This window comes from Rutidosis leptorrhynchoides, chromosome 1, assembly GCF_046630445.1.
Source record: "Rutidosis leptorrhynchoides isolate AG116_Rl617_1_P2 chromosome 1, CSIRO_AGI_Rlap_v1, whole genome shotgun sequence".
NCBI classification, from domain to species: domain Eukaryota; kingdom Viridiplantae; phylum Streptophyta; class Magnoliopsida; order Asterales; family Asteraceae; genus Rutidosis; species Rutidosis leptorrhynchoides.
Genome location: NC_092333.1, coordinates 444,239,908 through 444,248,224, shown reverse-complemented (window position 1 = coordinate 444,248,224; position 8,317 = coordinate 444,239,908). Strand labels below are relative to the sequence as shown.

Here is an 8,317-nt window from a genome sequence, read left to right as displayed (position 1 = left end):
AATTTTTACAAGTTTTAACCATTTTAGTATTTATGATATGATTTAGTGTAATGGTTAAAAACTTGTTCCAATAATTGTTCGACAATGCAAGCTTTAATCTTTAGAGAGTATATGTGACTAGTTTACCCAAAAAAGTTTTAAAAATGGCCCGAAATTTTAACTCTCTCCCCCCTACATTTAGCGTATGCAATGCCGTCATTGCATTAAAGCGATAGAATAAGTGAAAATGATGGACATTTTGAAATAGAGAAGATGAGAGAAAGAAATTAAAACCGGCCAAGATCAAACGATCTTTGTTGTTACCATTCGAGAATTACTTAGTCACCAAAGGAATGCAAGTCGAAGAGCTTGACGCCTGAACTTAATGCCAGGCTTGGATCAATCATCAATAAGGTGTATCCTGCCACTAAGAACCACAACAAGCAAGAACATACAAACAACCACAAGAATATCTAACACAAGAACATGTTTAATTATTACAATCATAAATATGTTCATGTGTGAGAGTAGCAATATGAGTCTATTAATCTACACCGAATCAACCTTTCAAAGTTTCACACACACAAGCATCAAATTTAGTTAAGTTACATGCCAATTTAAAAGATAGATTGTTCACAAACCATGATGAAAACTTATTACCAAATTCCCTCGAGTATCAGCTTGATATCTACGCGCCCCTCCGAATGCACTCTTGATAGCCCAACCGCTCTATGGGTACCTCCTCCAATTCATTGAGATTCACCTTTATGAACTTTGTGATGCGGGTCATGTAATGACCACCAACACTTGGGAATCCCGATTTCTCACCACTTGCGTCAAATAGATAACTTGCGATAAGGTTGGGAATGTGAATGTGCTTCTTCTTATGGATAGCATGAATCAACCAAATATCAAACATTGTCATCTTATCCACGTCCATCGTTCGGTGAAAGACCGAGTGAGCGATGAACCTTTGGATGCGCCTAAGTATGGGGCTTTTGAGCGCACTTGGGACTAGATTATCGGGAGTTGGCTTGACAAGACTAATTTTGCTCCATGCTTGCTTTGGATCAAAATCATTCGGGTTGTAAATCTCACATTTTGCCAAGTATGCAAAGGTTGAATCTGGATCAGAATCTATGTAGAGACCTAGGCATGCTATGAATTGAGCCATGCTCATTTGCCATTCTTCACCCCCTAGTTTGAACCTGAGGTAGTTGCGGATCCATGGAGAGGCGACCTTGAAATCAACCCTAAGAGTTTCTAAGAACTCACGGGTTAGCAATGGATAAACACTCTCCTTCATGTAAAGGAGCATCTCCCACGGGTGCATAATCTTATTATACTGCTCAACTGTGAATGTTTCCCGAATCTGATGACCTAACCCCGCTAATTCGATCTCAGTCCAATAGATGTACCTTGCTGGGCATACTGGCGTATGAATTCTACTAATCATTTGATCTTGACTTGTTTCATCCATTAAGATCAATTGTAACCACTCATAAACATTGGTTAATGTAAAACTAATCTCTCCTCTAGAAGTAGTTCCCTGCAATAGATTCAACAAACAATACGCGCTAAAAACATTTCCATAACATTAGCAACCATCAAATATATCGCATACAAACAATGGTGGGGAAATGTGCCTCCCCTACATTTATGCTCAAGATGGGGCTTCACAACATTTAATCATATGTAACATGGTCTAATTGCAAAAAGTTAACTCTAGTCAAAATCAAAAGTCAAATCAAGCTTAAAACTAGGAGCATGCGTTCTAGGATAGTAATTAGCCAAATCGATAAGCATAATAACTAACAAGTAAGGTTCAATTTTAATCACAACCCAATTGGTCAAACTTAGTCAAAAGTCAAAGAATCAAGAATCTTAAATTCAAGTTAATCTCATACAAGCATGAAAGTTGGTTTCTTTTTTATCTAGACATAACATAGAAGCATAAAATGACCAATTGCATCATTACATTCTCAATTAAATAGCATCTTTGAAGAACCCCTAAATTGAGAAGAACCCTACAAATTCAAAGTGTAAATTTTCAAAATTAAGCATGCAAATCATGTTAGAAATCATGATAATAACAAGGATTCATCACCAATTTAGCATAAACATCATCAATTTCTTGTAGATCTAGAAATGAGAAGAAACAAGAACATAACAAGAAACATGCAATTAATTAAAGAAAAGTGATAATGAAGCATGAATATTACTTTACTCATGTTAGTTGATGATTAACAATGCAAGAAGTCTCCACAAAAGATGTTAATTTGATGCAGGGGGCCAAAGTAGCTGAGATGTGGTCGCACTATGAGAGTGTAAATGAAGTGGGAGGAGAAAATGAAATGTTTGAGTCCCTTTTTAAAAGTTGACAGCCCACGTACAGGAGCGCCGCTTCTGAAGTAAAAGCGTCATTCCTGCAGTACCAAAAGTGCCACTTTTCAAACTTAGAACGTCGCTCTTGAGAAAACAAAAGCGCCGTTTTTCGAAAGAGAAGCGCCGTTCTTGGCTACTGTCCATTTTTGGTCCAAAATCGCAGGTTAAAGCATCGCTATTGAAGCAGAAGCGCCGCTCTTCGAAGACCAAAAGCGTCGCTCCTTGGACAAAAGTGTCGCTTTTGTACCTGAAGCAGTTTGCAGTTTCAAAATCCATTTCAACTCATTCAAAAGCTATTTTTGACATTTTCCAAATTATCCAAATGCATGAAATGCAACTATATGCAAATGCAAATTATGAAAAACATAATATCATACAAGTCTAAATGAAATCTAATCCTAAATGCACAATTATACACAAACGTGATTGTTTTGATCACGGGTCTATCACTTGACCCGTTTTAGCGCAAAGGTATCATTTTGGGTAGAGCTTGATGTCATCAAGCTCAATAGCATTGATGTCATCTCTATAAACCTTCAATCTATGACTATTAACCTTAAAAGTATTCTCATTCCCATATAACTCCACATAACCCGTAGGATAAGCCTTCTTAACAATGTATGGACCCATCCATCTAGATTTTAACTTACCGGGTGAAAACTTAAAGCGGGAGTTGTAAACTAAGACCTTATCGATGGGATTAAATTCTTTGGGACCTTTGAGTCGAGCATCATGCCAACACTTAGTTTTCTCTTTGTATACTAAAGAGTTGTCATATGCCTCTAACCTAAGCTCCTCTAATTCATTCAATTGTGTCACCCGTTTTTCCTTAGCTTTTTCTAGGTCTAGGTTTATCTCCTTAATTGCCCAAAATGCCTTGTGTTCAACTTCAACCTGAATATGACATCCTTTCCCATACACTAGACGAAAAGGTGTAGTTCCTATGGGTGTCTTGTAAGCGGTTCTAAATGCCTACAATGCTTCATCTAGTTTGGTTGACCAAATCTTAGGGTTATTACTAATCGTCTTCTCCAAAATCTGTTTTAAGGCCCGATTAGTATTCTCAACTTGTCCGCTAGTTTGGGGGTGGTAAGGGGTCGAAAAACGATGGTTTACACCATATTTTTCCATGACTCTCTCTATAAGACTATTAGCAAAATGTGTCCCTCGATCCGAGATCAATGCTTTCGGCACACCAAACCTAGCAAACAACCCTTTTAAAAACTTAACAACTACTCTTGCATCATTTGTTGGCAAGGCTTTAGCCTTGGCCCATTTTGAGACATAATCTACCACCACCAAAATATAAACACACTTATTCGAGTTCGGGAATGGTCCCATGAAATCTAAACCCCATACGTCAAACACCTCACATATTTGAATGCCGGTTTGTGGCATCGCATCCCTTTTTGAGATGGATCCCGACCTTTGGCATGATCACATCGCTTAACTAAATCGTGTGCATCTTTGAAGATAGTGGGCTAATAAAACCCCGAATCAAACACCTTTTTCGCGGTGTGATTTGGACCAAAGTGGCCTCCTGTTGGCCCATTATGACAACTTCTTAAAATATCCCGGGCCTCTTGCCCATAAACGCATCTCCTAATCACTTGATCCGCCCCAATGCGGAACAAGTGTGGGTCATCCCAAAAATAACATCGTAAATCGTTGAAATTTTTTTTCTTTTGTTGGTAGGACAAACCTTTTCGTAAAACATTTGACGCTAAGTAGTTTACATAGTCGGCAAACCATGGGACTTCATCAATTAGGTCGATTCTCATTAAGTGTTCATCCGGGAATGTGTCTCAAATTTTGGTCTCATCTAAAGGTTGGAGTCCCGGGTTGTCTAACCTCAATAAATGATCGGCTGCCACATTTTTGGCTCCCTTTTTATCCATAATTTCTATATCAAACTCTTGCAAAAGTAGCACCCAACAAATCAAATAATGCTTTGCATCTTGCTTTTGAAAAAGGTACTTTAGCGCGGAGTGATCCGTGTAGACGGTTGTCTTTGAAAGTACAAGATAAGATCGAAACTTATCAAAAGCAAATACTACCGCAAGAATCTCTTTCTCGGTAGTGGTGTAGTTCAATTGGCCCCATTTAGGGTTTTACTTGCATAGTAAATCGGTCTAAAGTGTTGGTCAACTCTTTGACCAAGAACTGCACCTAGTGCATAATCGCTCGCAACGTACATCAATTCAAAGTCTTTGTCCCAATCGGGAGAGATAAGAATAGGTGGGTTAACTAACTTTTCCTTTAACAAATTGAATGCCTTGATGCATTCATCATCAAACAAGAAAGGTTAGTCCTTTTCTAACAATTTGGTCATAGGTCGGGCGATTTTTGAAAAATCTTTTATGAATCGTCTATAAAACCCCGCATGCCCAAGAAAACTTCGGATGGATTTTACATCCGATGGTCCAGGTAAGTCCTTTATCACACTAATTTTAGCCTTATCAACCTCAATTTCCGCCTTAGAAATTTAATGTCCCAAAACTATCCCTTCGTTAACCATGAAGTGGCATGTTTCTCAATTAAGAACCAAATTTGCATTTTCACAACGTGTTAACATTTTATCAAGATTTTTAAGACAATGGTCGAATGAATCTCCGAATACCGAAAAATCATCCATGAAAACCTCCATAGTATCCTCAACCATATCCAAAAAAATAGCTAGCATACATCGTTGGAATGTCCCTGGGGCATTGCATAGCCCAAAAGGCATCCTCTGATATGCAAATGTACCATAGGGACATGTAAAGGTCATATTTTCTTGATCCTCGGGGTCTATCGGGATTTGGAAGTATCCCGAAAACCTGTCAAGAAAATAATAGAATTCTCTCCCACTCAAACGCTCAATCATTTTATCGATGTATGGGAGTGGGAAATGGTCTTTTCATGTTGTGTCATTTAGACGTCTATAGTCAATGCATACGTGCCATCCCGTGATGGTTCGGGTTGGAACAAGCTCATTTTGGTCATTTAAGATCACCGTGGTCCCACCCTTTTTGGGTATCACTTGGACGGGACTCACCCATGGCGAGTCGAATATTGGATAAATAAGCCCTACGTCCAAAAGTTTGATCACTTCGTTCTTGACAACCTCTTTCATGTTTGGGTTAAGTCTTCATTGTCGTTGGACAACCGGTTTGTAGTTCTCCTTCATGAGGATTTTATGCGTGCAATATGATGGATTGATCCCTAGGATGTCCATGGTTTTCCATGCTACGGCCTTATGGTGGGACTTAAGTAATAAGATAAGTCGGGTCTTTTAGTCTTGGGTGAGTTTCGAAGAAATAATCACCGGAAGTTGGTTTTCTTCCTTAAGATATGCATATTCAAGATGTTCGGGGAGTTCTTTAAGCTTAAGAGTCGGACGCTCCTCCCATGAAGACTTGATTCGGAATCTATCTTCATGAGGGATGGACTCAAATGACTCTTCCCGAATGGTCTCATTTTTACTTTCAAAATCATCAACATTAGCATTCATTAGTTCCTTAAAATCGGCCTCTAAATCCACAATCTCATTATCACAAGTTTGGTTGATCTTCGAAGTATCAACCTTTAAAAGATTTTCAAGTTCATCATGCACATAAAGGTCAATATGGTCAAATACATAGCACTCATCATCATCGGTGTTACTCGGTTGCTTCATAGCTTCCCGAATATTGATGGTCACACGCTCTTCACCAACTCCAATATTAAGTTGGTTGCGTTGTACTAAGATGATGGTGTCGGCGGTCGCCAAAAATGGTATACCTAAGATGAGGGGGACTTGAAGGTCCTCCTTCATCTCTATGATAACAAAATCGACCGGGAACACCAAGGTGTTAATACTAACCAAGATGTCCTTGGTGATGCCAATAGCGGTATCAAACGAATGGTTGGCCAATCTTATCCTAATTCGAGTTGGTTTAAGAGGTCCAAGACCAAGCCTCTCGTAAAGTGAATGGGGCATTAGGTTAATGCTTGCACCCAAGTCGGCTAGTGCATTGAGTACTTCCGATTCACCGAACTTACATGGGAAAACAAATTTTCCCGGATCTCCTAACTTCTTAGGAATCCTTGGCCTTGATGCAAGAATCTTGTTGCACTCCTCTTCGATAAAGAAAGACGTTTCGTCATGATATTTACCCCTTTGAGATATTAGCTCCTTGATGAACCGACCATAATTCGGCATTCCTTTAAGCACATCGGTAATAGGTAGGTTAACCGAGACATTTTCATCATTTCTTGAAACTTTTTGTATTGAGCCGCCAACTTGTCCTTCCTTAGAGCTTTTGGATATGGCACCGGTCTCGTAATCTTTGGAGACTCATCACCCTTTTTCTTACCCGGTTCATCATTACCCGTACCCTCGGTTGAGTTGACCTTTTCTTTACCCTTATCCTTACTAACCCCGGTATCCTCTTTAATAAAACTTGGTAGTGGTTCATGGGTTATAAAGGGTTGTGGTTGAGGATCTTCGACCCCTTTAGTGGTTAAACCGCTTCGAGTGGTTATGGCATTGACGTTTTCATTTTTGTTTAGGTTATTAGGGTTTTGGTTGGTGCTTTTGATAGGAATCACGCTTGAGTTGTTGTGTTGTTGGTTTTGATTGTGTTGACGGTTATTGTTGTATTTGTTAATCGGGTTGACTTGAGTGTTTGAAGGTAAAGTTCCTTGTGGTCTTTCGGCAACTTGGGTTGAAATTCAGCCAACGGCACTCTCAAGGTTTTGGAATGAGGCTTGTTGTTTTCGAATTTGTTGCTTTAAGAATTTATTTTCTTTCATTAGAAAAGCTTCGGTTGGGTCTACCTTCTTGATGTAGTTTTGCATGATTTCTTCTAAGCTCTTCGAAGGTTGGAATTGTTGATTGTTTTGTTGAGGTTGTTGATTGTAACCTTGGTTATTTTGATAATTTGAATTTGCTTAATTGTTGTACGGTTGGTTGTTGTAAGGTTGTTGGTTTTGGTATTGGAAGTTGTTGTTTCGGTTTTGGTTATAGTTGTTGTAACCTTGATTTCGGTTTTGGTTTGTGAATCCGGGTGGTGTATTGGTTTGGTTGGTGAACGATACTTGTTTTTGATAAGGATTGTAGTAGCTTTGGTTAGATGTTCCTCCCCGTTGGTAGTTTTGATTACTCACATAGTTCACATGAGCATCCGAATTCATGGGAATCTCATCTAGATCAACATAATTGCATTGAGTAATTTGAGAACAATTCTTTGTGAGATGTGGACCCTCGCATCGTTGACAACCTACTTGCATTGCAACTACCGTTTGTTGAATCTTCTTCAATTCTTTACCAAATGTTTGAAATTGATTGTTTAAGCTTGCAAGCGTCAGTTGCCCATTTTCACTCTCGACTTGTGCTACATTCGTCCTTGCTAAATCTCGCGGTGAAGGTGCCCATTCATAAGTGTTGACCGAGATATCTTCTAGCATAATTTCGGCCGCATTTGGTGATTTGTACATAAATACTCCACCGGATGAAGAATCAAGATATTGCTTCGTTAACATATTACAACCTCGATAGAATGTGTTGATATACTCCTTTTTCGTCAAACCATGCGGTGGGCAAGCTCTTAGTAGCTTCTTAAATCGTACCCATGCATCATACAAACTCTCATCACCCCATTGTGTGAACCCATTAATCTCCATTCTAAGCCGCTCTACTTTTGACGGTGGAAAGAAATGATTGATAAACTCGTTTGTTAATTCTTGAAAAGACCTTATGGAATCGGATGGTAAACTTCGCATCCAAGCTTTTGCGTCTCCTTGAAGTGTGAAGGGGAATGCCCTTAGCTTAAAATCGTCATCGGTGACGTTTTTGTTTTTGTAAATATCACAAAGATCATTAAAGTGTTGAATCTGTTTGAACGGATTTTCATCTATCAACCCATGAAAGTATGTATCCTTGATCAACGTGAAAAAGTTACCCTCGATCTTCCAATTATCCGCTTCAATT

The 8,317-nt window shown here is 39.0% G+C and overlaps 1 non-coding gene across 1 annotated transcript; it reads left to right on the top strand.

Moving 5' to 3' along the window:
• Positions 1-7,912: 7,912 nt before the first annotated feature.
• Positions 7,913-8,019, top strand: LOC139886726 (small nucleolar RNA R71). Its single transcript, XR_011772597.1, has one exon. It is a non-coding gene; the product is annotated as a small nucleolar RNA R71 (small nucleolar RNA).
• The last annotated feature ends 298 nt before the right edge of the window (positions 8,020-8,317 follow it).